This window comes from Equus caballus, chromosome 7, assembly GCF_041296265.1.
Source record: "Equus caballus isolate H_3958 breed thoroughbred chromosome 7, TB-T2T, whole genome shotgun sequence".
Lineage (NCBI taxonomy): Eukaryota > Metazoa > Chordata > Mammalia > Perissodactyla > Equidae > Equus > Equus caballus.
Genome location: NC_091690.1, coordinates 37,849,126 through 37,870,730, shown reverse-complemented (window position 1 = coordinate 37,870,730; position 21,605 = coordinate 37,849,126). Strand labels below are relative to the sequence as shown.

General features: G+C 41.9%; 1 long non-coding RNA gene across 2 annotated transcripts in view; it reads left to right on the top strand.

The window, feature by feature from the left end:
• Positions 1–646: 646 nt before the first annotated feature.
• LOC111774258 (uncharacterized) overlaps positions 647–21,605 on the top strand; it is a 63,491-nt gene continuing 42,532 nt past the window's right edge. For both annotated transcript variants that reach the window (XR_011440560.1, XR_011440559.1), the window contains exons 1-4: positions 647–774; positions 10,424–10,581; positions 10,686–10,764; positions 11,112–11,304. This is a non-coding gene — a long non-coding RNA (uncharacterized lncRNA). The remainder of the gene's footprint in view (positions 775–10,423; positions 10,582–10,685; positions 10,765–11,111; positions 11,305–21,605) is intronic.

Below are 21,605 nucleotides of genomic sequence, written 5' to 3'. Positions count from 1 at the left end.
TAAGGGATGTATTCATAAATTGTCATTTATCAGAAAAACCGAAAGTGTAAGTGACTGAATGCTGGCTGGTTTTTAGACAGAGCTAGACAGCATGATAATCTAATGGTCTTCTTGAATTAGTGGTTGCTGTAAGCAGACGCTCTCTGGGTTCCACATGCACACACGCACGCACACTGTGGTGGGTTGCACAGTGAGTTGTATTCCTTTAGAAATGCATCTAGCTCAGTTTATAAACAATTCTGTTTAGTTACTTTAAAAAAATCCTTACTGTTTCAATTCTCTTGCACACCCTCAGGAAAAGCTGCCTTTCTTGAGCCCCAAATCGTCATCATTTAGATGTATGAGTGTCATCCCGAGCTTGTGTATGTTCAGTCAAAGCCAGCACCAGCCACAGAAAAGAACCTTTGACCGGGAGGTGCCCGTAAACGGTGTCTCCATCACCACCTTCTTCGGACTCTGTCCTTCTACTTTTAGGTAAGTGAAGCAATTTGCATTCAGTTTTTCATTTGGTTAGGAGCAAGGTTGGGACCGCACCACCCGATTTTCAGCCAAGAGTTTCGTGTGTCACTTGACCCTATTGAGTCTGTTTTCAGGAAGCTCAGGACAGCCCTCAAAGGCGACTGGGCAGCACCGGCCAGTGGGGATCCAGACACAGGTTCACAAGGAGTTCAGGAAATGCAGTGCGCCACCTGAGCCCTAAGGGTTTGTTCAGGTGCAAACCCGGCTGGGGGCTTTGGGACCTGGAAGAGCTTGAAGCACCCTGGGCTCTCCATGGTGGGTAAGCTCAAGGCTCTCTTCTCCAATTCCATTTCCTGCCTCTAACTGCCACAGCTTGATCGTTGGGACTTAGCCACCCGTGACTGTTGAGGGAAATAGAGGGAAAATTGAGCTGCTGCATTCATCTCCTCTCCTGGCACAAGGGGCAGGGCCCAAGATAACTGAACCCCAGCCAGAGCCCGTCACTCACTGTCATCCTCTGTTTTGAAACCATTCTGTTAGGATCTGGGCACAGAGATTCTGAGAACCTTGCAGGAGAGCTGCTTCTGCACTTATTTTGCGCTTAATCTTTTTTCTTTGATCTCAGGGATGAGGAACTCAGTTTGTGATAGAGAAAGACAAGAGTAATTAATGCACAATAAAGGGGCAATATTTAATTCCAAGGAGGGAGCCACAAGTGAATATTGAGAAATAGAGATCAGGAATGATGACGTTAGAGTTATCAAGGGGCTGTCCTGCCTCGACATTTGTCCCTGCTCTTTAGTCACTGGGAGCTTATGCAAGTCATTCTCTCCCAGCTGGGCCTCAGTTTCCTCCTTCTTTAAGTGGAGATACTACCCACCTTCGAAAATGAGGTGAGGACAGCCACGGGTAGCAGTGGTCCTAAAAAACACATCCCAGGTCCATGTGCAAAGAACCATGTCTTAAGACTTGGTTCTAAAAATTCACTGATAGCTAAAAATACCCTGTTGACACAGGCCTGTCTGCACCCTCTGATTTTCCATTTTACGTGCAAAAATTTATGTTTTTCCATTTTCTTTGGCCAGGGCTCTGTTATTTGAAGGTAAGGTGTAGGAAGTCCTTCAGAGGTTCAATGGGAGACAGGGAATCGGATATAGTTTTTCTCTCTGGAAGGAACTTTCATCGAGATTTTTTAAAAAAATGTTTGGGCTCTGCTTGCTACTGTAACCTCTAGTCTTCTGCCAAATGGCAGTACAACAAAGGAAGCCTCCTTTTCAAGTTTCTGGTTAATAAAACAGCAAACGCAAGACAAATAAACAGACCCAGAAGGCTTGCACTTGCATAACTTAGTAAGCACACGTGCGGGGCCAGGGATTGCTGGTCTGCTCTGATGGGCATGTGACATCTCCAGTTGACCACCATCCCTCAGACCCGGGCCTGAGATCTTTGACCCACTCTGCAGGTCCCCAGGCGAGTGAAATGGTGGGCTGGAAAAACCTCACGAAGAAGTGGCTTCCTTTTGTTCTTTTGCACCCCTCCTCTCCCAACTTCCAGTTTTTTGTTCACGGAGACTTGAGTCGGTGACTGAGTTTCTGGAGGTTGTGGCCACAGACATGCTGGTTGAATGGTTCTTAACTTAGTGCTGGAAAGAGTAGATATGACTGGAGGCGTGGCGGTGGAAAGTCATTTGGGAGAGTTTGGGTAGAACTTAATGGGCAGCTGACTTATTTAAACTCTAAGATCAGCCTTCTCAGGCTTCTGTTCTTTCCTCTTAGTGATATTATTTGTTAGGACTCACCTGTGAGTGGGGTGACAGCTTGGGGTCTTGTGTGAGAACAAAGGGGAGGGTGGGTGCTGCAGAGGAGCTGGGTGCACCAGAGGCTGTGGTCTGGGCACCCTGTGGGACCTGGAATACTCACATTGCCCTTGCAGCTGTCTGTTCCCACCCTAGTGTGCGTTCCGGGTGGGGAGTTGGGCATGCTTAGGAAACAGTGTAGCGGCAAAATCCACTTATCCATTCCATGCTTCTCTCTCCTTCTCTTTTCTTCTTCAACCTGTAAGAATGCTATCTCACCTCTGGCTTCCACTGGGTTCTCTCTCCGCATTCCACTGGGACATGCAGAGCCATGGTTTTTACCACAGGATTGCACATAAGCCCCAAACCCCTGAGGAAAGCATTTCCTAGTAGTCGCCTTCCCTGGGCATGCAGGGAAGGGTTCTCTCAGCTCCTCATCTCTGTTCTCAGGGGAAGTCTTCAGGCCATTGTGAGGCCGTATCTGGGGATCAGCTGCTGCTAAAACCTGAAAACTAAGGGCAAACCCAACGCTTGATTTATGATGTTTCAGAGGAGAAACTGTTCATAAAAAGCTGACGAGCCAACTTCTCTGCAACGTGTTAAATAACAACCCGAGAGTGTAGCACTGCTTTTCGTTACTTGGAGCAAATTAAATGACAGGAAAGACCATGAAGCAGTTGGTGGGATGTCTGAGTCTTTGGAATTCAGCTATATGGAATTTTCATCTTTTTGAGAATTTCATGCATTTTGTTTCTCTTCATTCAGATTGTTGCTTCTCCTGTTTTTGATAAATGTCTCTAGGAGATCTTCTGGGGTATATGATTCATTCAGTTCTCTCAGAACTCTCCTCAAATCTCACTTCCTTGTTGAGGGCTTTATTAGATTCATCTAAAACTCTTTTTTTTTTTTTTTTTCCATATGATCAGCACAAAGAAAGTAGAAGCTGGGCAATGCCCCCATCAGGAAGTTTTAAATCATCAACACCATAAATGGTTTGATGATTGCCTACTTGGCTTCCCTTCCCTCTTCCTTCCTTCCCGAGAAAATCTTGGCATGGTGTGTACCTCTTTTCTGCTCTGCCTGAGTTTCTCAGGGACGGTTGAGCCATCCTCAGCTCCACGGCTATGATTTGACTACATAAATCAGGGCAAGTCCATCCTTGAACACATTTGATTCAGGAGTGGTTATGTGACCTTATTCTGTTTGAGGCAAAGATTGCAGAGGCTTCTGGGAAACTTCATTCTCACTTTTAAGAGGAGCAGTAAATAGCCATTTTCTCTCTCTCTGCCTCATGCTTCTGCCAGTGGACCTTCTGTGAACATAAGGGAAGCTGCTCTGAGAACAAAGCTGATACTCAAAGGAAGGCAGCTCGAAAGAATCTCCAGGAAATGTATCCAGAGTCCTGATTGTATGTTCTTGGAATTTGCCCAACCTCTGGCCATCCAGTTATGTGTGCAAATAAAATCCCTTATTGTTTAGGCCATCCGAGTTGTCTGACATTGTGCTAACTGGTCTAGGGGTATGGACTTTCAGCACCGTGTGGAGTGGGTCTGGGAAAGAGAACTCAGGGAGAAATGTGAGGGCCTAGCCGCCAGGCCTAGGCTACTGTGTGCTCATTGTGTGTCTTGGAGTAAGTCTGGTCAACCCTCCACGCTTGACTCCTGCGTTAAAAGGGTGTAATGGTCACCGTGTTTATTTCACAAGGCTGAGTGAGGATCAGATAAGTCAGAGCTTCAAAATACGTTGTGTAAAATGTTATTAGCATCATTTGTTAGCTCAATCCATTATTCCATTATAATGAAAATAGTAGTGGCTAACTTATTGAGAGATTATTACATGTCAGGCCGTGTGCTAATTGCTTTAATGACTTAGGTCATTTAATCTGCGTTACAATCCTGTAAAGTACGTTATTATATCCCCACTGTGAAGATGAAAAAAAGCATTAGAAAAAGTAATACATTTTTTTCAATATTATGCATCTGGTAAGTGGAGAAGCTAATAAGTTTTTAAGAATAATGATAATTACCCATGTGTTCAAGGAATTGTCAATTCCACGAAAATTGCCACCAGTCCCAAAGTTTGTATTAGCCTCGCCCCCATTTTCAGTGTTTCACCCCTCATGCCATCTTCATCCAGCTTCTTCCTATTGTCCTTAAGCAAATATAAATTTCTCCTTCACAATTAACTACTGTACGTATTTACTGCACTTGGAAAAGAAATAGTTTGTGCTGGAGGTGGTTTACACTCCACACCTAAATGTGTGTGTGTGTATGTGTGTTAGGGTGTTAATGGAAGTAGTGGGTGCTTCAAATATTTTGAGACTGTTCACATAAATACACTTGTTGGGATAGTGTCTGAAATCATGGTTTGCTGGTCACAAATTGTAGCTGTAAGTGATCTAACGTCTTGCCCTGGAATACTGAAGATGGGTACAGATTCAGTGTAGTAAGAAAGGGTTTGCTTACTGTCTAGACCAGTAGTTCTCAGATGGGGACAGTTTTGCACTCCTCAACACCGCAGGGTACTATTGGCAACGTTGTGACATTTTGATTGTGTTAACTATGAGGTGGTGGCGTGCTATTGGCATCTAGTGGATAGAGTCTGGCTGCTAAACGTCGTGCAGTGCACAGGACAGTCTCCACAACAAAGAATTATCCAACCCCCAATGGCAATAGTGCTGAGGTTGGGATCCTGGTCTAGATACACCCAAGGATCAGTGCTGAGCTTTTCTTTTTATACCCTTTCTGCTTGGTTGGGAGTCAGGCAATCCATCCTGTTCTAGGGGGGCTGGAAGAATGTCCTGGAATGTTCACAAGTTGACACCCACACAGAGGCTTAGCAAATCCTGGAGCCTGGCCAGGTGTCCTTCTACTGGAGCAACCACAGGCCTCTTGAGAGAAACCGATGCTGGAAGGCTCTTACTGGAAAGAGTTGAGGTCAGCTGACATGTACTTCTTGAACGGTGCACGATGGTCTTCTGCTGGGTTGCCTAGTGCAGGTGATGTGTGAGGGTCTCTCTGTGGACTCCTCCCTCTGCTCCTTATCCCCCCAGGTTTACCTACTGTCCCAACCCCTGACATGCTCCAAGGTTCTGACCTCAGCACTTTTGCTCCTCTGCTGCCAACCCAGGTTACCATCACCAAATCTCTTTAGGGTTGAGGGTATGATCGTTTTCCTCTCCTTCTAATTCTGTCTCATCTTTGCTCTGGCATACACATCATGTTCCATTACACTTAGGACCTTCCCTTTTGATACCCAGGAGCTTAGGTTAGAACCCTAAAAAGAATAGGATATTAGAATTTCTTTTCTTTTAATCCTCTTGCTATAGAAGTCAAAATTTTCCTCTGAATAACAAGAAAGGAGTCAGGACATACAACAAAGAAATAAAAAATTCACAAATATATGTCAAGATCTTATTTCACTACATCAGAGATTTCATAAGTTTTCTTCCCCCCTACACTTTGGAGTTAGGAAGGAGGTAGTGGTTGTAGAGGATAGTTTTATGGGTTTAGCCAGATGTTAGGGACATCTGGTGACTGGGTGTTTGTTTTTAAGCATTTCTGAATGTTATGCTCCGAGGACGGGACCTGGGAGTTGCCTGCTTGCTGCTCTAGCCACTCGGATAGACAGTATTTTGCTTTGAGGGAAGAAGTAAGGAGAAGTGGTTTGGGCCTGGAAAAAGGCAACATTTTCTTCTCTGTGCCTCCATTTTTTAATTTCAAGATGAGATTCTACCTATCCCATTGTGATATCATGATCATAATGATTCTATCTTTAATTTACAGAATGCTTATTTAGATGAAAGGTGCTGCACTGGACTTTTTGCTTATATTTTCCTATTTACATTCAGTTTTCATATACTAGAATCTGTGGTGCTCCGTTGAGATGGTTTCTAACTCTTCTAGAATTTATGTCATTATTTTTCTCCATTATCTGGGTGGATGTCATTCTTTAGACTTATACGGTTCTCGCAGTTCGGAATTTTACTGTTACCAATCCTAGTATAATATTTTTTTATTTGCTTTTTTTCCATGTGGTGTTGATGAGTCATCTTAAGTTATCACATTCACTAGTTTAACTTTCTCGGAGAACTTGCTAGGTTAATGGTATTATTTGTAACTGTGAAAGTTTTTATGTGAGATGAATTTCCCCACCCCCAAGTCAAACTTTGGGACCTTTGTTTCATAAACTCTAGGCTCCAATTAGGTAAATCAATTAGTATCTTTGAAGAGAGGACTAGATTTTCTGGAGGAATATCTCTTGGACTTGCGTCTTGTTCCATCAAAGGCAGCCTCATGAAATAGAGGATTGCATTTGATGCTCAAATTCATCCATCAGGAAAAGAAATGCTGCCATGGGAATATATTGGATGTGTGGATTTGAAGGCTGATGGAAGAAGATTGTGAACAGAATTCTACCTCTTCCCAAACACTTTGGTGAACACTATGGGAGTGTTATCCCAGTGAACTCTAGATGGCTCTTAAAGGGAGATTTTCTAGAGTCAGACAGACGTTGTCAGTGGCAGTAGGGAGGAGGTTCTGAGGTAAATAGGAAAGAAGCAAAGATGGATGATATACATTGAGGGAAACAAAAATCCAGAGAGTCTTTAAAAGAAAAGAGCAGTAGGTTCTACGAGTAGAAGGAAAAATATCAAAGATTCAGGAGGTGAGAAAATATCTTGACTTGGGGGCCAGAGACTAGTGGCCAACCAGGGCCTAGAGTAATCTGGGAGTTGCAGATCCAAAATAAAACCCTGGTCAGTGGTCTGGATCATGCTGGCCTTCCAGATGCTGCTCCCCCATCCCAATTGTTGCAGTGGAGCAGCCATGGAAGGATTCAGTGCAGAATCCCATGTGATTCATGGCAAAAGGCTGGGGAATAGATGATACAAATGAGTGAGCCTGTCCCTTGAGGGCCATCCTGATTGATATGCTCCAAGAGGATCTGTCCATCATCTGAAGACTAGAGACTCATCACAGCTTAGAGGATTTGCGGGGCATTTGACTGCTGCGTTGGAGTGGGCAGGCTTGCTGTGCTCAGGTGGGCATCCACAGGCCATGGTGTCTTGTTTTCTTAAACTGCTGGGAAGAATGTAACTAGTCAGGAGGGTCTTCAGGTTCAGGGAGTGGGGAGGGGTATAGAGTGAGGTGAGTAAGATTTACGGTGGAAGACAGAATGTATTTTGGAAGTTTCCTTGCATAATGATACGTGCATACCGCTCTGCTCTCAGGAAAGGAAGCTGATCTTAAAAACAACCAAACGCTAACAAGGAAAGCTTTAAAGAAGTTTATGAAACAACTGCGAAGACCAAAGAGACCCCAAATCAATCACATTTTACTTCTGCTGTTTTCCCGTGACCCTTGCTTTCAGTGTTGAGCAGCCAGAGATATCAAGAATTGACTGTAAACCAGGACCCCTACCCTTTTGTCACATCCTTTAAAGGGGAAAGCTTTTATAAAATTTAGGACCTTAAAAATAAAATGAATAGTTTGTGAATGGATCCTTACAATAAGCAAAGAAAACAGAATGCCTTCTGTGATATCAAATTTCATATACAGCTTAAATATTCTTACCACTTAGAATCAAGAAAATAGTTTCAAGTCTATAAAGTTTCCATTACTTCGTTTAGCCAGAGAAATCTGCCAGCTAATATTTTACTAAGTCTGAAGAAATTTTAACTAGCCCTTTCCATATCTATCAAGTTCAAAGAAATGACATAGTTCATGTATCAATATTCCATAAAGTTTAGTCCTAGAAATGTGGATTATATTTTCAACATTTATTAAAAAATTTTTTCTTTTTCTGTTGCATGACTTATTTTAGGCCCATGGGTGTGTGCTTTTCTTGCATGGTGGGCTTAATTCATGTGTTCAGTCTGGATGACTATAGCATCTTTCTGTTCATGAAAATCATTTAAGATGAAAGGCATTAAAATCAGGTAGACTTTAGATATCTAAGCATCTGTTTAATACAGTCTCTCTCTCTCTGTCACTTATTTCTGCGGCTGGGCATCAAAGAAAAAAAATGAAAAGTCGGCACTGTTCTCTTAAAAATACGTCAAGGGCCCCCAACTCTTTAACAACACAGGAAATGTCAAATATTATATGGATATAAATAACTCAGTAAAACAGGGTTACAAGAACATCTGGCTTTGCACAGTTCCACGCACTCGGCTGGCGCGAAGATATTTCAGTAATACTATCCAGTCGTTGGGTTGTGTGAGACTGCGGGGCACAGAAGGGAATTTGAGTGTCGAGTGAAAAATGTGCTTGTAAAAAGGTCTGAGTTGTTATCTGTCTAATCCGTCCTAATCTGTTCAGTCGTTTGCTCTGGGGGCTCTGAAGTGGGAATACTGACCCCCTCTGGAAGCTAGTCTCTTAGACAGATACCCCCCAGAGCCCCAGGGTTAGGGATGGAGGGCAGGAGGTTAACGACCCTCGAGACACAAGCTGCCCTAATGATAACTGGAGGGATCATTTTTAAAAGGGACATCTCAATTTTCTGAGCAACTTGCAACTTTGTTTCAGTTCTAACACTGCAAACAATCTGAAGGGGTAAATGGTGATATCCATCTCCTTTGCTCTTGCCAGTTTTGCCTTTCATCCTGTTCGGTTCCCCTGTTTGGTTTCTCTCCTCTCTTTACTGTATCACATTCTCTGCAGTAGGTTTTCCTTTTACTTTTAAGATCTGACTTCCTTGGGTGTTGGGCCAACTACCATTTGGGAAGACAGTTTGTGCTGACTATTTGGTGTTCATCTCACTTACACGTGCTTAAAAGAGAAAGTAAGTAACATCCCCGAAACAAATATGCACCAAAACTTCACACACTCCACTTAAGGTTTATGGTTTTCCTCTGTCTAAATTACAATGATCAGCATTATTAAGAATAAGGAAGAGCAACATCATCTGCATAAAAGGAAGGCAAAGCCAAATATAAATGGTAGGTATATCTTGGATCCTTTTGGGCTCATTCCCCAATAACTCTTTTACTTATTTATTCTGCAAACATTGAGTAACTGCTATGTGCCACACACTGTGGTAGGTAAAAACTCAAGGCCTTTCCTTGCCTTCAAGGAGTTATAGGCTAGTAGAGGAGGGAACACATGAGAATAAACAGTGATAAAACATGCAGTACAGTACAATACAATTCAGTACAATACAATACAATACATTCTAACAGAAAGTGAACATTGAAAGAAAATAAATACCAGGTAAAGATAACTTGCTTAAATATCTCTGACCAACGTTTGGAATGTCTAATTATGTTGGTATCTTTCTCTTCCTTCGCGAGACTTTTTGGGAAATTGCTTGATCCTGCATTAAAATCAAGTCCAGGTAGGGGAAGTTCAGGTAGCTTGACAGCTGCAGGGCGCTGCTGCGCAGCACGGCAACAGGAAGAGGAGGGGAAGCCGAGTGCTCTCTGAAGCACTGGAGGAAATTATTGAGCTGAAAGGAATCCCTTTATTTGGAGTGTGGTCGGTCAGCATGCGTGATAACCTGGTTCTTGCAGTGGTTCCTGGAGACTCCAAAGTGATACCCTCATGGCATATTTTTCGTTATTTCTTAAATGACCTTATTCTTTTCATTAATTGATTAATTCAATTCCTGTGTATCTATAGAGCCCTTTCTAGGAGTGGAGGCCCGCAGGAGATGACAACACTTAGCTTTCAAGGAGCTTAGTCAAGCAGGGAAAGTCATGTGAATAGACAAAACAGTGTGATAAGTGTTAGGGATCCGTGCTAGAGAGAGAAGGAAAGATCTGGTTAGAAAGCAAAACCCCAAGGTGAATGGGCTGGAAGCCATAGAATGGCTAGAGTAATTCTCACCCTAAATATTCATGTGTTAAATTGCATTTTTCATTCAAAATTATCCTGATTGGCTACACACTTTATTTGCATTAGTTGGATAATTTCCCAATTCCCTTTCACTGTGTTCTCTGTAGACTTGGCTTGCAGGGAATGACCAACTAGTCACTTTAATTAGAGACTCTGCCTAGACTGTGTTTGGTTCCCTAGAGCCTTGAGAGGGAGCCTCCTTAGGTTGATTTGTTGGCGGGCTCTGCACCTCCAGCCCAGTTCTAGATGAACACTGTGGAGCGTCACTTGCCAGCCTGCTTTTCTGCTGGTTTCTTGCACTCCCTCTCTGCGTTCTCTTCCCACTCTATTCCAGGGATTTGACGGAACAAACTGCCCCAGACACCACTGAGATCATGACATAGGCCAGCACACTTCCGGAAATTCAAACTGACAGAAACTCCTGCCTCCTGCTATTGCAAAAGTGGCTTGGTGTAGCAAGACGCCAGCTCGGAGCCTGGACCGCAGCTAAAGGTTCTTGACCCTCTCTGCAGAGATGGGAGTGCCTGGGGGGCTGAAAGCTTTGGCAGGGTTGACATAAACACTCAGGTTAAGGCATTTTTCATCTGTTTAACCAGATCTCATTATATTGTCAAACAAGACTGCAGTGCTCACAAGAAACAGCTATGGTATTCTTGTTGAGAGTTGGGACGAGAGGTAAGAATTTATTTTTTCCATGGGGGTTAATTTCCCTGATGCTGTGATGCCAGGCAAAGTTTTCACTGGGATGGAGGTAGGGGACGGAGAGAGCAAGCTCTTGGAGCCTTTGAAGAAAAGCCTTATGGCACTACCGCCCCGCCCCACCTGGCGTTGGGGAGGAAAGACGACTTTAGTAACAATCTTGCCCACATCCTGTGTAGAGAACTCCCTTCTCTAGGCCACCTACAGAACCCATCCCAAATCCCCACGTCCCCTTGCTATGTCATTCTCTCACATTTCCCTTCTGTTGACTCCAGGAAAATGCTACTTTAAAAAAAAATAATAACTTCTCTTATCTTTTTCAGGTTGAGTAAAATTTAACAATTGTTTAGTCCTGATGATGCTCAAAAGTTAGGTAAATTACCACGCTACCCAGCCGTTAGTCTAAGTTGTAAAGAAATCGTGGTGATCCATGTGAAAACATTTACAGCCAGTCCTATAAAGGAGTCTTACTGAGTGAGAATAGCTGTACTTTAGAAAATCCAAAGCAAATGTCTGGTAAGTGAACCCTTTTATTAACCACTGACTTCTATCATAATCCTATTTTACATTGGTATAGTGCATTTCACACATCTAGCTCATTTTTGTTTTAATTGTAAAACTATGATGTTGCTTGAAAACTTTTAAAGCTATCCTTTCTTATTCAGAAAACATTCATCGAGTTACTAGTTTGTGAGGATCATCTTACTATGTTCGTTTCCCACTTTTGCAACAAGTATTTTAAGCCTTCTCCACTCACCTCGCACCTCCAGTACTCCCACTTCACCTCCTGCCCTGTGGATGATCTTGGGTCCTGCTTCACTCACTGAGAAAATAGAAGCCATGGTGGGGGGGGGGGGGGGGCAGGGAGGAACTGCTCAAACTTCCTGCCACCAAATCTGCATCTTACATCTGCCTCCATGTTACCCTCCTTCATTCCTATGGCAATGGAGAAGGCTCTCTTAGGGAGCTATTTTATAGAGAAGGAAACATGCAGAACGACCTGGAGAAATGTCCAATATCTCACACCTAGTAAAAAGCAGAATTTGAGCTCAGGTTTCCTGATTTGGGGTTCAATGTCGTTGTTTTTTCTTTTTCCATTTTTTTAATAGACTTTATTTTTTTAGAGCACTTTTAGGTTCACAATCAAATTGAAAGGAAGGTACAATGATTTCACATCCTGCTCCCACAAATGCATAGCCTTCCCAATTATCAACATCTCTCACTAGAATGGTAGATTTTTTTTTTTCAACCAAGGATGAACCTTCACTGACGCATCATAATTACTCAAAGTTTATAATTTACCTAAGGGTTAATTCTTGGTATGTACATTTAATCAGTCAGGACGAATGTGTAATGACATATATCCATCATTATAAGACCATACAGAGTATTTTCACTGCCCTAAAAATGCCCTGTGCTCTGCCTTTTCATCCCACTGCTCTCTCCCCAACACCTTCTGGGAACCTCTGATCTTTTTATTGTCTTCATAGTTTTGCCTTTTCCAGGATGTCATATAGTTGGAATCATAGTATGTAGCCTTCTCAAATTGACTTCTTTCACTTAGAAATATGCATTTAAGTTTCCTCCATGTCTTTTCATGGCGTGATAGCTCATTTCTTTTTAACACTAAATAATATTCTGTTGTCTGGATGTACCACAGTTTATTTATCCACTCACTTACCGAGGGGCATTTTGGTTGCTTCCAAACATGGGAATTATGAACAAAGCTACTATAAACATCTGTGCAGGTTGTTGTGTAGACAGAAGTTTTCAGCCCCTTTGGGTAAATATTAAGGAGCACGATTGCTGGATCATATGGTAAGAGTATGTTTAGTTTTATAAGAAACTGCCTGACTGTCTTCCAAAGTACCTGTACCATTTTGCATTCCCACCAGCAATTAGCGAGAGTTCCTGTTTCTCCACATCCTTTCGAGGATTTGCGGTTGTAATGTTCTGCATTTTGGCCATTCTAATAGGTGCGTAATGGCTCTTCCTGTTGTTTTAATTTGTATTTCTCTCGTGACTTATGGTGTGCAGCATCTCTTAGCACGCTTGTCTGCCATCTCTATATCTTCTTTGGTGAGCTGTCTGTTAAGGGTTTTGGTCCGTTTTTTAATCGGGTTGTTTGCTTTCTTATTGTTGAGTTTTAAGAGTTCTTTGTGTATTTTAGATAACAGTCCTTTATCAGATGTGTCTTTTGCAAATATTTTCTCCCAGTCTGTGGCTTGTCTCCTAATTCTTTTGATACTGTCCTTCACAGAGCAGAAGTTTTCAATTTTAATGAAATCCAGCTTGTCTTTGGTGCTGTATCTAAAAAGGCATCACCATAGCCAGGTCATCTGGGTTTTCTCCTATGTTATCTTCTAGGAATTTTATAGTTTTGCATTTTACATTTAGTTCTAAGAGCCATTTTGAGTTAATTTTTGTGAACAGTGTAAAGCCTGTAACCAGATTCAATTTCTTACATGTAGATGTCCTATTGTCCCAGCACCATTTGTGGAGAAGACTGTCTTTGCTCCATGGTATCGCCTTTGTTCCTTTGTCAAAGATCAGTTGACTGAACTTATGTGAGTCTGTTTCTGGCCTCTCTATTCTGCTTCATTGATCTATTTTCTCTTCTTCTGTCAATACCACACTTTCTTGATTACTGTAGCTTTATAGTAAGTCTCGAGGTCAGGGAGTGTCAATCCTCCAACTCTGTTCTTCTCCTTCAATATTGTGCTGGCTGTTCTGGGTCTTTGCCTCTCCACATAAACTTTAGAAACAGTTTGTTGATATCCGTAAAACAGCTTGCTGGGATTCTGATTGGAATTGCATTGAATCTGTAGATGAAGTGGGGAAGGACTAACGTCTTGACAGTATTGCGTCTTCCTGTCCATGAATATCTCTCCATTATTTAGTTCTTCTTTGGACTTTGTTCATGAGAGTTTTGTAGTTTTCCTCAAATAGACCTTGTATATATTTTGTTAGATTTATGCCTAAGTATCAAAGTTTTTTGGGTGCCAATGTAAATGGTATTGTGTTTTGAATTTCAAATTCTGCTCGTTCATTGTTGGGATCCAGAAAAGCAATTGATTTTGTATATTAACCTTGTAATTGCAATCTTGCTGTGATCTCTTATTAATTCCGAAAGTTTTTTTCTTGATTCTTTTGGATCTTCTACACAAACAATCATGTAATCTGCGAAAAGACAGCTTTTTGTCCTCCTTCTCAATCTGTATGCCTTTTCTTTCCTTATTGTATTAGCAAGGACTTCTAGTGTGATATTGAAAAGGAGTGGTGAAAGGGGATGCTCTTGTCTTGTACCAATGCCCTTTCCACTCTATCATAGTGCCCTTTAATCGTTTATGTTAGTTAAGCAAGTACTATATTTTCAAATTTTTATGGCAGATCTGTCTGTCGAGAATCCATTCCCTTCTTGCCTATTTCCAATAGCCCTGAATTTCCGTTTGGTGATCCATGTGGCTCTAGGGAATCTGAGTGCACCTCCAGCTCTGGCTATGGAGAAATGATCTAGCATCAGCCCCCAGCCACAGTGATTGGTTCAGAAGTAGGCCTGTGTCCTAAGCTGATCCAATCAGAGTGGCACACAGATAATTTCTCTCCTTCTGTATGGTTGGGAATAAAGATGGGAAGCCTGGAGACGTGGCAGCCATTTTGATATTATGAAGGAAGTCAATCTGGGGATGAAGCTAAGCACAGAAACAGACCAAACACAAGGTGTTTTCAAGAAATGAAGCCAGGAACCTAATTAAACCATAACCAAACATTCTTATTATATTAGCCATAAACTCCTGTTATCATTTAAGCCACTTTGAGTTTAGTTTTCTGTAGGCTGTAATGGAAAGCATAATTGACAGATATAACTTTTTTCTGATTAATATATTTTTCCTACAAATAACTTAAAAACTTCTGAAAAATATAAAGAAGAATATTGAAATTATCCATAATTCTACTACCCAGAATAATTGCTGTTAACGTTTTTGGAATTCGTTTCCAGTTTTTATTGAGGAGGAAGTAGAAGTCAACATTGTATTATACAAAACTTTATATCCTGAGTTTTTCTCCTAACCATTATATTGTGTGAAAATTTACGTGTCCCTATATAATCACTGAAAAAGTATTTTTAAATTGCAGCATTTAAACCATTTGTATCTATTTTCAAAGCTGCTGAGATTGAACTTAATGATATTTAGGTTTATGTTTTGTCTATTCCTTTGCAATTTCTTGCAATTTCACTTTTCATCATTTGTGTTATATAAAATAGTTTTTAGATTTAGTTTTCATCAAACAAACATTTATTGAGTACTTACTACATGCCAGTGATGGGTTCTGGGACTGATAAGTAAACACTGACAGCAGTCCCTGTCCTCAAGGGGCTCACCGTCTGGTGCAGAAGGCAGGCCTTAGTCAGAAACATACAAAACTGAATGCGTTATTACACAATATGCTTCTGTTAAAGGACAGGAAATGCACACGATGTTAGGAACGTGTAGAATACATCTAGGCCTGTGCGTGGACAGGAGGGAGGGGAGTAAAGGGAAGGGAAGGGTTCCGTGCAGAAATTGTATTTGAGTGAATTCAGCAAAGGTGAAAAGAAGATAGCTACAGTGAGGGAGGGGCTGTGGGGCAGGGGAGACCATTCACTTCAGAGGAAAAGGAATGGGCAGAGGAAGTGTGCGGGGAGGTAGCGCCACACATTTGAGGAACTGGAAGGTCACCATGGTGGGAATGCTGGGAGAGAGGGGAGAATGGTGGGGCTGGAGGAGAGTGGTGTGGGTGAAATTGATAGGATGGCAAGGACCAGAGCAGGAAGGACTTTCTCTTTTCTCTTATTTTTTTCTGTTCTGTCTTGAGACAAATGGGAAGTCATCAAAGAGTTTTGGAGGGGGAAGCAGGGAGCTGACAGCATAGATCTGTGGCTGGCAAAGCTCCCTTGAGATGAGGATGGGGGAGACCACGCTGCCAGGAGGCTCCCACGACCATCTAGAGAGACTGCGGCAGCTGGTCTGGATTGACGATTGTGGAGGTAGAGGAGAAGTGAATGGAAAGGAGATGTTCAGGAAATACTATGAACAGACCTGCATGTACACTGAATGTGGAGAGTGAAAGAAGGAGGTGTCAAGGAGACATCTTGTGCAAATGGATGGAGAGCTGTGCACTAAGAGAGAGGATCACAGTATAGTGTCGGCAGGGAGAGCCTAAGGCGATGGGAGATGTCACCTGGGAGTGGGCTGGGTGGGGCTGCAGCTCATAGGAAAGGTCTAGGCTAGAGAAACACATTTGTAAATCACCAAAGACAAGGTGGAAATTACAATCTTGGGCATGGGGAGACTGTCCTTCATGCAGGAGAGCATAAGTGAGATTCCCACTCACCAAAGGGTCCAGGGCGGGTCTTTAGGAGCAGCAGCTTCTAATGGCTGGGCACGGAGGATGAACCTCCAGAGTCTACCGAAGGAGCAGCAGAGGAGTCAGAGAAAAAGTGGGACAGTGCGGAGTCTCAGCCTCTAAAGGAAGAGAGTTCGTCAAGAAATGCAAGGTCATGACAAGTATCTAGAGCCGTGGAGAGGTCAGCGAAGATGAGGACTGAAAGGGTCTCTTGGATTTAGCAGCATTGGGCTTTTGGTGACCTTAGCATCAGCTATTTCAGAGAAGTGATGGGGGCAGAAACCTGATTGTTGCGGTTTGGGGAGAGTTTAGGAGAAGAGGGAATCAAACAGGTTTTATGAAAACCTACTAGGAATTTTGCTGAGAAGGGGAGCAGAGAATTAGGACTAACATGGTTCTCAAGCTTGTCTGTACTCTAGAATTATGTGAGGTGCTTTAAAAAATCCAAATGCCAAGGCCACTCTCCAGACCAATTACGTCAGAGTCTCTGGGAGCTGGTCCCAATCTCTGAGATAGTTTCTCAAGCTCTCAGGTGATTCTCATACACCACCAAGACCGACAATCACCGGGGTAGAAGGAGATGTGAGGTTGAAAATATATGCAGATATATTTTGACGTTTGTGGAGACTTTGAACATGCTTAATTATTGATGGGAGGGGGCTGGTTGGGAGGCAAGAGGAGGGATGGTTGATGTGTGAAATCCTGAGCTTCAGTGGCAAGAAAGCCCTTAGAAAACTGTGCTTAAGAAGGAATGCAATATGCTTTTAACCACACTATTGTTACACGACATTTGAAAAAAATTTTTAATCTACATTTCTTTAATTATCCAAAGTCAAGAATAAAGTTGCTTTCTGAAGCATTTCCTATAGAAGATAATGCAATTCAGCCGTTTTGACTATTCCATAAGTCTTTTCCCTTTTCCTGAGTTTTTAATCCAGATGCTGGTTGCAAAATACTTATTTTTTACACTCTATATTTTCTCTTTTAAAACCACTTATGACATTTGCATTTAGTTTTGTAACCATGGTTTAAAGCAATTATTTAGGTTTAACTCTAGACGTAATTCATTTAAATACTGCCTGCAGGTATGAGGACACCACGACATCCCATTCTGGGGTTCTGAAATTGCTCCCTCATTTGGTATGTGTGTTCAAAAGAGATATACGATATTATATTTTCTGAATTCTTGAAAAACTGAGATGTTTTCTTGTTATCTTCACAAGTGAAAACAACATCAATGAGCATATAATTCTTTTATTTCAATATTCTCCGTAAACACTCTGCCAATCTTATTTTCTGTTCCGCTGTAGGTAACGTGGATTCCTACCTCCATACTTGTAGGGTATTTCCTGTCATCCTTATGTTTACAGTAAATTTCCAGATTGTGCCTATTTGTTGTTGACTTAGCCTTGGATGTGGTGAACACTTTTAAGGACATTTATTTCCTCCTCAAAAATGTTCTTTAGTTGTGATTCTGACTGTTACTCTGGTTGGAGCCCTTTTGGCTTATTTCTTAGGGACACTCCCATGCTTATACTAGAACTTCTTTCTTTGTCCTCTGTGTCTAGGATCCTTTCTCTATTTTCATTTTGACTGTTTTCCTTTGCATTCTGGACAAAACTTTCAAGTTTGTTCTCCAATCACCAGTTGGTTTTTCTGCAATTTCAATTCTACTTTTGCGTGCCTTCAGTGTAATTCTGCTATTGTGTTTTTCATAGCTTATAATTTTCCATGATCTTACTTACCTCCTTTTTATCTTTATTTTTTTCTTTTGAGGAAGATTAGCCCTGAGCTAACATCTTCAGCCAATCTTCCTCTTTTTGCTGAGAAATACTGGCCCTGAGCTAACATCCATGCCCATCTTCCTCTACTTTATATGTGGGACGCCTACCACAGCATGGCCTGACAAGCAGTGCGTAGGTCTGCACTCAGGATCCAAACTGGCAAACCCCAGGCAGCTGAAGCAGAACATGCAAACTTAACTGCTGCCCCAGTGGGCTGGCCCCCCTTTTTATCTTTTTTTAATTGTCTTTTTATCACACCCTGTCTCTCTGTAGGCTTTCTGTTACTATTTCAAAGAGGCCGTATCTTTGGGCATCCTATGGAAGTTGCCATTTTAGAGGTCTGATATTTTCCAGAGTCTTTAAGATGGTGGGCTCTTTATCATGCTCTGTAATTTTTTTTTCCCATAAGACCCATGGCTAACCAAACAAAATGTTTGCCAATATTCAAAGTGTGTGGATTGCCTGTGTGTACTCTCTGTATCCTTGGGCACGTGTTAAATCCCCCCTTTTTATTTCAACTGGAGTATATATGCCTGGTTAATATACACTCAGGGTTTAGTTAAATTCCCAACGCCTGGGAGTTCTTCACCTAGCTTGCTCTACTGGCGTGAGAGTGTCTCCTCTCCTACCTTTAGTTTACTCTTCTCCGTCAGGCTGAACATGTAGGCTACGTGAAAACCTATAAACTCCAGCAGTGGCGGCAGCGGACGCTCTCGTGGCTTCTGTCATTCTGCGTTCCCTTGTTGAGCTTTCCTTCTGATGCTTATGCCTTGCAGGAGGCAACACATCACTTCAGTCCCCTGCACCCAGCTTCTGTCAGTTTTATTCTTGGACTTGCACTCTCCAGTTAGTTGTGGCAGCAAGTACTGCTGGGAGTGTGAAAGAGTGCTAGAGAAAGGGCACACCTGGGGATGGAGATGCCCAGACTATAGAGGATGGCTGGACGATTTCCCCCACTGGTGCCGTCCGTGGCCATGGAGCAGAGCGGAGCGGAGCACAGAGCAGACTTGCCTTGTTCCCCGCACCGCTGGCAGCTTTTGTCAGTCAAGTTCTACCAGACTTAGAGTCTGTGGGAAGTCTCCTCAGATTCTATCAAGAGTCAATTTTTGGTATTTTGAATTTTTGTCTTTTTCTATCTTAATAATCATGTTAATGGGAGGACATAAATTGAGGCCAGATGCCATTTGTTACTTTTATTTTAAAATTTGAGTGTAGTACCATAGGAATAAATCTTAATCAATTAATGTGAAAGCTTTTGGCAAAGATGAGGAAATGGTGAGAACCGGTCCAGGGACAGGCAGCAGTGGTCTGTGCACGTGTAACCCCTGGCATGGGAGAAGCCCTTCTTGTCAAGTTTAATTTTTAAAAAATGTACATATGTGGTGAGTGGTGAGCAGCGCACGATCTTTAGCCAGAGCATTTGGGTTTGAAGCCTGGCTCCACTGCTTATGAAGTGTTGGAATTTAGGTCATGTATGTCATCTCTGAGCCTCAGTTTTCTCATCTGTAAAACGGAAATCACAATAATATTTACCTCAATATGTCCTTGTGGGGATTAAATGAGTTCACACATGAAAACTGCTTAGAGCAGTGCCCTATATATGTTAAGTGCTCAGTAAATATTGGATGCTGGTAGCCACATTCTTGTAAAATTATGGAGCTTCAAAGTAAAGGGGAAAATATTTTGAATTTCCAGGCCAGAAGAACACATTAGATATAAATGAGAAGCAATCAGACTGGCATCTGACTTCTCTGCAACAGTAAAGTTAGGAGATGCTCAGATACCCCAACAACTAACGAATAAACCAAATGGATGAAGAGTGGGCTGTGTGGAAATGCACAGTAAGTGCTAAATAACAAGTCTTAAATAACGATATAGACCAAAGAGACTGGAAGGGAAACTCTAACAATGTTCTGGAATTAAACAATTTCAACAAAACAAGCTAGTGAAGTGGGGAAGGAAAACGCTATAAAGATTCCTTTTGGGATAAAGAGAAGCAGGGAGAAGTAAAGTGTTCTAAATATCTCCTCACATTGGAATATGGAGGGGGTGGGGAAAAGGAGCATCTTAGCAGGAGAAATAGTCGGTATTTTGTTTTTAAGCAAGAGTAGAGAATAACGTATCAGATTAAGGGCAGTTGCAAAAGAACGGTAACAATTAATTTCTCCCTTTTAACTTTCACTTTAATTTAGGGTTTTCATAAAATATATGCAAAATGTTTACACTTTGAGTACAATTACCTTTTTATCTTTAAGTTAGTACTGTCAATAGAACATAAATTACTTAAAAAAATTACTTAAAAATTATAACAATATAATTAATAATTTGACCAAAATGTAGCCATGAGAAATAAAGTTTACGGAATAAATATAAAACAATTTATTATTTACATTTGTCTTTATTTTATTCTCACCCAAACTTTGTTGGGCCTTTAAGAGATCAATCGAGCCTTCAAAATAGTAATGAAATTCAGTCATCTTTGATATTTTGCTAACTTTCAGTACTATAAAGACTGTAGGTCTAAAAGTTTTAAAAAATGTCGTCGTAAAGGTTTGTTTATCAAGTTAGGAGGATAGAACATATTTATTTACCAGTTTGTTAGCTTGCGTTAAACATTTAAGTATTTAAACGTGTGCTATGTTGGCCTCCATTTGTCCTCCTGACTGAGACCCCCAAATGTTAGGGGTGGACCAGTTGCGCGGAAGTAGTTAGTGCTGTCACAGCGGCATCACAGAGAACTTGCTTAACCGGACATTTTGCAGTTGGCAATCTACTAGCAGTTGCCATATCACACGGTGGTGATGCATACTCGCATTCCTGAGGCAGTAGCATCCTTTTCTCCTGTAACATGGAGATTAGAGTACTCATTTTTTTCATGTATTAAGAAAATGGAGTTTTCAGCACAAAGTTGGAAAGAGTGGAAACTTAAATAGTGGGAAAAAAATCTGAACAAATTAGGGGGTCTCTGTAGCACTTTATGTCCGCAGAGTCTTCTCTGCTAGTGTATTGCAAATCACGCTCTTTCTGGTATTAGAGGAGGCTGGTAGAGAAAACTCAGTGTATGAGTGTTTGGAGCAGCCCCAACCCTGCTTAACACGGGGTGTCCCTGCAGTTCACGAAGGGCGTCATGCTTGCTCATCTTTTACCTCAAGGTCTGGAAGAGTTGATATGGAGTGGATGTTCGTTGAATTGGAAGTTTCTGAAAGTTACACGAGGCAGGGTTGTGTAATGCTGAGAGAATGGGTTCCGGAGCCAGACTGCCTGGATCCACAGCCTGTATGTGATGCTAATATCCTGAGTGTCCTTGGCAAGAACTCCGTCTCTTGGTGTCTCAGTTCTCTTTTTTATAGAATACTAGTACGTATCTTAAAGAGTCACTGTGAAATTAAATGAGTTAATACATTCAAAATACACAGATCGGCAGGCACTAGATACACATTTGCTGTTATTATTAAGAGGGGCCAATATTTGATTCAATTTAACAAATATTAATTGAATACCTGCCTTGTGCCCGCCCCAGTGGTCTAGTGGTTAAGATTCGCTGCTCTCACTGCTGCGATCCAGGTTCATGTCCTGGTCAAGGCACCAGGCCACCCATCTCTCAGTTGTCACACTGTGAAGGCTGAGTGCTGCTGTGATGCTGAA